This window comes from Littorina saxatilis, linkage group LG2 (genome assembly GCF_037325665.1).
Source record: "Littorina saxatilis isolate snail1 linkage group LG2, US_GU_Lsax_2.0, whole genome shotgun sequence".
NCBI lineage: Eukaryota > Metazoa > Mollusca > Gastropoda > Littorinimorpha > Littorinidae > Littorina > Littorina saxatilis.
Window position 1 is genome coordinate 55750738 of NC_090246.1, and position 8323 is coordinate 55759060.

The 8323-nt window shown below is 40.2% G+C and overlaps 1 non-coding gene across 1 annotated transcript; it reads right to left on the bottom strand.

Moving 5' to 3' along the window:
- Positions 1–276: 276 nt before the first annotated feature.
- Trnas-gcu (transfer RNA serine (anticodon GCU)) lies at positions 277–350 on the bottom strand. The gene has a single exon. It is a non-coding gene; the product is annotated as a tRNA-Ser (tRNA).
- Between the last annotated feature and the right edge of the window lie 7973 nt (positions 351–8323).

Here is an 8323-nt window from a genome sequence, read left to right on the forward strand (position 1 = left end):
TGAGGATGATTATGATGATGCTTTGGATTTCCAATTTTGGTTTTTGAGACTACGTGACAGGGCAGCACTCCACGCTTACTGTCATAATATATCCTGGCGTCAACCAGGCCCGAGAACTGCCGCACCTGCGGTGTTGGTCAGGTATACAGAACCCGAGCACCCTCAAAGTCGCATTCGTTAAGTGAATGACACTCGGCTGTGTGATCCCAGCCTTCCCATAGGAACCATAGCACTTCCACTCTGTGTAGGAGCCGACCGTAGCCCGAAAAACCCACATGACCCTGATGGGATTCGAACCCACGACCTCCCGGCCAGCAGCCCGATGCGCTAACCACTGCGCTACGGGGGCCGGTGGTACAATTATTTTACTAATGGCGGAATCGCCTCTGTTTGCTGGCAGTGTAATGGTGATACAGTCATGATGCTGATAATATTCCAACTGATGAGAAACCCGTTACTTTTGTAGAAGGCAGAACCTTACACTTTGGTGTCAAACATATGGCAATCCGAATGGTGCAAATGTCCCTTCTAGCTCTTGATGTCTAAATAACGCATTATTTAGCTAAATAACGCGTTATTTAGCTAAACAATGCTTTATTTAACTATATCATGCATTATTTAGCTAAATAATGCATTGTTTAACTTAAACAATGCATTATTTACAGATACAGAAAAAAGAGAGCACAAAGCACTAAACAATGCATTGTTTAGCAATAGCATAAATAATAGATTGTGTCTGTAAATAACTCATTATTTATAAATAATTACGCGTTTTTTCTAAACAATATATTATATGTAAATAAAGTGTTATTTAGATAAATAAAATATTATTTAAATAAATAAAATATTATTTAGATAAATAAAATATTATTTGGATAAATAAAATATTGTATGTAAATAAAATATTATTTAGATAAATAAAATATTATTTAGATAAATAAAATATTATTTAGATAAATAATTTATTATTTACTGTTTTTGCCTTGAAATAGTATTATTACGCTAAATAATGCTTTATATAGCTATATAATAGGTTTCCGCTATATAATTAATGATTTGGTAAATAATACATTATATACCGTAAATAAATATTATTTACCGTAAACAATATTCATTGTTTAGCGCAGTGCATCGAAGCCGATATTTCTCTTGTTGTTTTTTACCACGTGTTTCCGTGGATCCACGAGACCTCTGTTGATTCTCAAACTGACCAATCAGACAACTAGCATCTGTCTCGGCATACTAAAGCTACATCCGCTTCGCTTCCGACCATCTTCTTGTCAGGTGGCTAACTTCAACTGATGGTACAACAGCAACAATTTCGTTCGCAGTCGTTCATTCTCCATGTCCAGATGTAAAAGATGTTCCCCCATAAAACTTTAAAATACGAACCCTTTGCAGTGCCAGTTCCTGGACAACCGCTGTAGTTAGAGTTCTGATCAATTCAGCGGGAACGTTCCCTTGTGCTTGTGTAGCCATCTTGATTACATTTGGATTGGATTGGATTGGATTGGATTGGATTGGATTGGATAAGATTTACAGTCCAGTGAGGTTACCCTCATGGAAATTCGGGCTGCTTTCTCCCCGGAGAAAGCGAGCTGCCATACACACGGCGCTACCCATATTTTTTTTTTCCTGCATGCGTGTATTCATGTTTCCTGAGACTTAATGCCGTGTGAGATGGAATTTTTTTTTTACTTTATTCCAAGTCCCACGGGTATTTGATGGACATTTTTATCTATGCCTATACAATTTTGCCAGGAAAGACCCTTTTGTCAATCGTGGGATCTTTAACGTGCACACCCCAATGTAGTGTACACGAAGGGACCTCGGTTTTTCGTCTCATCCGAAAGACTAGCACTTGAACCCACCATCTAGGTTAGGAAAGGGGCCTGAACACGCAACCTCTCGCTTCCGAGCGCAAGTGCGTTACCACTCGGCCACCCAGTCCCTTGGCGGAACCGGATGTGGAGTACCGGATACTGGGTTTGCCAAGACAGTGGAGAATCAACAGCGCTCTCTCGGATCCACGGAAACACGTGGAAAAAAACAACAAGAGAAAAAACGGCTTCGCGATGCGCTAAACAATGAATTGTTTACGGTATATAATATTTTATTTACGGTATATAATGTATTATTTACCAAATCATGAATTATATAGCGGAAACCTATTATATAGCTATATAAAGCATTATTTAGCGTAATAATACTATTTCAAGGCAAAAACAGTAAATAATAAATTATTTATCTAAATAATAAATTATTTATCTAAATAATAAATTATTTATCTAAATAATAAATTATTTATCTAAATAATAAATTAATTATCTAAATAATATTTTATTTATCTAAATGATATTTTATTTAGATAAATAATATTTTATTTACATATAATATTTTATTTATCTAAATAATATTTTATTTATCTAAATAATATTTTATTTATCTAAATAATATTTTATTTATCTAAATAACACTTTATTTACATATAATATATTGTTTAGAGAAAACGCGTAATTATTTATAAATAATGAGTTATTTACAAACACAATCTCTTATTTATGCTAAACAATGCATTATTTAATGCTTTGGGCTCTCTTTTTTCTGTATCTGTAAATAATGCATTGTTTAATTTAAACAATGCATTATTTAGCTAAATAATGCATGATATAGCTAAAAAAGCATTGTTTAGCTAAATAACGCGTTATTTAGCTAAATAATGTGTTATTTAGACATCAAGAGCTAAAAGGGACATTTGCACCATTCGGATTGCCATACAAACAAGACCAGCGTCTGCTGCGTGCTCAGTTGACAACGGACACATTCGTATTGTGTGACTCGTTCAATGACATTTTCCGATTTCATGTTCCCGTGAAGCTTCAAGCATGGATGTATGTTATTTTAAAGTTGATTTTTTTTTAACTTATTTTGCCGTTTTGACGACAACAACGACGACGACGACGACGACGATGATGATGATGATGATGATGATGATGATGATGATGATGATGATGATGATGATGATGATGATGATGATGATGATGATGATGATGATGATGATGATTGAGAAGTTCAACAAAGAAATTGATTTATTTTAAGTGGCGAAAATCGTCAGCCTAACACACAGGACTAGTACCCATATTAGTAGGAACACACACACACACTCACACACACACTCACACACACACACACAAACACACACACACACACATACAACACACACACACACACACACATATATAGAATGAATACCCGCTTCGCCGGGTACCCGGCTTCGCCGGAAAGAAGTAGAGCCGAATGATACCCGGCTTCGCCGGAAAGAAGTAGACCCGAATACCCGGCTTCGCCGGGAAGAAGTAGAGCAATACCCGGCTTCGCCGGGATGAAAGCGTTGTGGACAGTGACCTTCTAAAAATAGTAACGGGAATATCCGGCTTCGCCGGGATGAAATCGTTGTGGACAGTGACCTTCTAAAAATAGTAACGGGAATATGGATTGACGCCACACGAAGGAAGGGAGATCAACGCAAAACACTGGAGAAGATAAGGAAGAGTTACTGGGAATGGATCTGGGTAGATGAACGGAAAAACCAAAATCGGTTCAGCGCTGCGCGCTGAGAGCACGTGTTGAAAATTCTCATCGACCAGGTTGTGTCCGGCGTCTACCTGAATATGCCCACCAAATTTGAAGCAGATCCATCGAGAACTTTGGCCGTGCATCGCGAAGACACACACACACACACACACACACACACACACACACACACACGTACACACACACACACACAGTACACACACAGACACAAGTCGTATATATATATATATATATATAAAACATCAGAAATTGTGAAAGAAACAATTGAAAGTCAGCAGAGACTTTCTTCCGAGATTTGTTTAAATCTCTTAGCAGAGAAAGGGAGAGAGAGAAAAAGTATCCCTTCACAGACAGCCTATTGGGAGCATCAGACCCTCCTCAAGGGGGACCGAGATTTACAATGCAAAGTCCCTTTGTGGGGGACGTATCACAAGGAAATCTAGTCCTGAGGAGGACCATTGATTTTATATATATATATATATACGACTTGTGTCTGTGTGTTTGTGTATCTGTGTATTTGTGTATTTGTGTATTTGTGTATTCGCCATGCACGGCCAAAGTTCTCGATGGATCTGCTTCAAATTTGGTGGGCATATTCAGGTAGACCCGGGACACGACACAACCTGGTCGATATTTCAACACGTGCTCTCAGCGCGCAGCGCTGAACCGATTTTGGTTCAACCTCAGCTATTTTGGTTCCACCTCAGCTACCCGGGCCCCCATACCGACACACCAAAGCCAAAGTTCTCGGTGGATCTTTTTCAAATTTGGACACCGTATTCAGCTACACCCCGGACACAATATCATCGATGAGATATTTCAACACGTGCTCTCAGCGCGCAGCGCTGAAATAATTTTGGTTTTTGTGTTCATTTCACCATTATAAGTAACTCTTCCTTATCTTCTCATCTTCTCCAGGTTTTCAGCGTTTACCTCCCTTCCTTCGTATGGTGCACTATATAGTGTGAGTGGAGCGTCTTCGGATATTCCCGGCGTTCTGTTACTGTTACTATTTTTAGAAGGTCAACGCAGTGTCCAGAACGTAAATTGGACCCGTAAATTATCCTCACTGTCAAAGTGCAAAGGTCGAATCAATTTATAGCCACGCGAAAAATACACTGTCATCTATCTCTCTATAGATACGGCTTCTCTGTGTTTTTGTGTGTGTGTGTGTGTGTGTGTGTGTGTGTGTGTGTGTGTGTGTGTGTGTGTGTGTCTCTATGTGAGCAACACCTGTGCATTGTTCAGTTCTGTTTGTGATGTGGTCTGGCGGCTTTTGTGTAATTTTATGTATTTTAACAAATTCCACAGAGCATTATCAACTCAACCCCACCCCCTGCCCTCCTCTCCTTATTTTTTATTTCTTTCTTTCCTCTTTTTGAAAGCGGACAAACACTCAAGTCCTTAATGGCTCAAAACCGTAGGACTTTTAATATTAATTTTAACGTAATTTTATGTACTGGCCTTCCTTTGAGAAGCTCTAACTTGCTCAGTCCTGTTTGAGTGGAGTTCGCCTCCAAAGGTGATTAACACGGTTACATTCGTCGACAAGGATGGGACTCGATATGGTCAGGAATGGCATTATGGCCACTGGATCATTTTCGTGCTGTTCCCATTCCACGAATCTGGGAGGGACCTAAGCTTGGCGAGCTTGGCGGGTCCATTGTTCGGACCCGGCGAAGCCGGCGTACGGCTCTAAGTACTTCTTCCCGGCGAAGCCGGCTACCCGGCGAAGCGGGTATTCATTCTAGTATATATATATATATATATATATATATATATATATATATATATATATATATATATATATATATATATATATATATATATATATATATATACGCACACACAGACACACACACACACACACACACACAAGCAAAACATACATACACATAGCATAGCTCGTGCATGGAGACTGCAGGTAGTAGGTTGTGTCTTTGAGCGTGGAATGCCTTTCATCGTGTAATTCACACTACACGTCTCCTCTCGCTGATGCTATCAGTCGCCATCCCCTTGGAAGTGGAGAGAGCCTGCAGAGCTTGAAAGAAGCTATAGAGGGCTTTCAGATGTGGCCAAGATTTCTCACACGAAATGCAGATTTCTGCACTATATCTTCAGTCTTTCCTCAATAGATATATCTGGCACACTAATTAGATGTGCTCATACACTATGATAATTGGTCCGGGGGCAAAAAAATGTCACACAAAATGCAGACTTCAGCAATATTTCTTTAGTCTTACTTCTATAGAGTGATCTAGCACGTTGATTATACACATACTTCATAACTATGATTATTGGCCTGTGCCGAAGAGGAGAAGGGGGAGAAGGGGACAAGAACACTGTAGAGGCACGTGCAAAGAACTAGGGAAGAAAAACAACGGTAAAAATTCGACATCAGTTCAAATATTGTCATTATTACAATTCAATTATCAAAGAATACCATAAGGCACATGGCTACATTATAAATGTGCAAGTGTCCTACAATACATAATAATTGTACGAGCCAAAAATCACTGACATTAATGATACGGTCGATAATTGTTGTTTACACATCAGACTCAAGACGTATTTATCCACGACTGAAACTAAGTTAGTTCACGACCTGTTGTCTCCTCTTGGCTGTTGTTAACAGTCAAAGCTTCAACCATACTTGTGTGTGTGTATGTGTGTGTGTGTGTGTGTGTGTGTGTGTGTGTGTGTGTGTGTGTGTGTGTGTACGCATGTTTGCACATACGCACAAGCTCCCCCTAGTACGCACAACCATCACCACCGTGCCATATCATAACCAGGTCATAGCTTTACGGTCGTTGCACTGTCACGTGTTTTCAAAACTTTCGAAAAAGTTTTCGGTAACGCCTGTTTTGATGACGCCATGGGCTCACACATACACACACACACACACACACACACACACACACACACACACACACACACACACACACACACACACTGTGGCACTCACACCACGCGCGCGCGCCAAAACGCCCTCAAAACAACAACAACAACAAACAAACAAACAACAACAAAATACTCTCTCTCTCTCTCTCTCTCTCTCTCTCTCTCTCTCTCTCTCTCTCTCTCTCTCTCTCTCTCCGAGCTCTCTCTCTCTCTCTCTTTCGTGACACTGTTTTTGCCACAAGGTCAAACACTCTTGATGTAACAGGTTTTCAGTAACGCCTGTTTTGAAGATGCAATGGGCTGTGTTTAGGGAAGAAGTGCCAGCCAAGATCTCTTTTCGCCCGTTGCAGGTCGTGGGTGTGGCGAGTTCCTCGGGTTTTTTTTTTGCCACTTCACCGGGGTCAACGATCGCTAGGAGGATAAAGTGTATTTAGAATCACGCCTGCCCTCGTCGACTGGGACCAGAGAGTTAGTTTTCTGTCTTGGACTGACTTCAATAAGCTCATTTGAAGTGCAATGGAACTGAAAGTAAAATGTTTTTTGAGAGCATGTCTATGAGCTTAGCCTGTGTTCGGTTGCTTTGAATGTATAAAATTAGCCTAGTTTTGCACTTTTTTGTTCTTTAGTCAACTTGTTACTCAATGTTATAGCCTGTACCGGGACCCCTGTGCATGTGTGTGTGACAGTGCATTGTGTGTGTGCTTCAGACAGGTTGAATCATCATCATCATCATCATCATCATCATCATCATCATCATCATCATCATCATCATCCTCTCTCCACAGAGTCAGCTTAGCAAACAGTTTCTTTACCGCCCTAGCCTCTCGGCCGTTGCCCACACCAATACAGCGGGCAGCATCGTCTCCTGAACGCAGCCAAAGCGTCGCCGGTGTGACGTTGTCATCTTTCGCCGTGTTGATATTTCGCTTCTCGGCCTCGTTGATCTAGTATAAACTCTACACTGAACAAAAAAACACCCTTCGATAGTACTGATGAGCGACCTTGTGTACCTTACATTCATGGGGCCAAATTTGTCTAACCAATTTGTTTTATTTAACTTAGAAATTTGATTCATCCTAAAATGTTTTCTGTCTTACTCAAGGGACGTAACCACTCAGTACACGTTTTCGAAGAATTCGGTTTTTCGGGTGAAATCTATTAAATTTTACCACCAATTTTCTTCACATGCAAGAAACTGACATGCTTTTCGTCCATAAATAATTTCACTTCTTAATTTTACCAGGAAACAACATTTCAGTCTTGAGTATATGTCGAGGGGGAAATATGTACACAGGCGAAAGATGAAATCGTGACACCGGCAAGAGTTTCAGAAAGTAGAGGGCATAAAGAGCGTGAGGAGAGGGAGTAGTGAAGAGCCTGATCAATGAGAGACGACCCGAGATTTGCAAACTGAACAAGCAGTTGCGCACGCCTTGGCTGTAAGCTTTACACGCCCCGTCAGCTCTGATAACCCTTCTGATGTTCTTCAAACCCCCCGCTTGGGCGAAAGTTTCTGCATGTGATGCAAGTCTTTTCGTCTTCTCTATAAAATTACGCAAATCTGTCCTTTACGCCTCCGTGGCCATTGTCAGTTTTTAAAGAGAGGTTCACATTGTGCTTTTTTTCGATAATGTTTATTATTTTGCGTCCGTTGTCATTGCCGGTTTTTAAAGAGAATTTCACACTGTGTTTACCCTATATACTTCCCTCTCCTTGTATTTTTTTTACAGTTTTGTTCTAAGTGGGCGTTTATTGTTGTGCCAGCACAGGTGTAGGTTTTTCAGTAAAACCTGTAATTTGCGTCGGCGTCAATTTGGTGAAGTTCGAC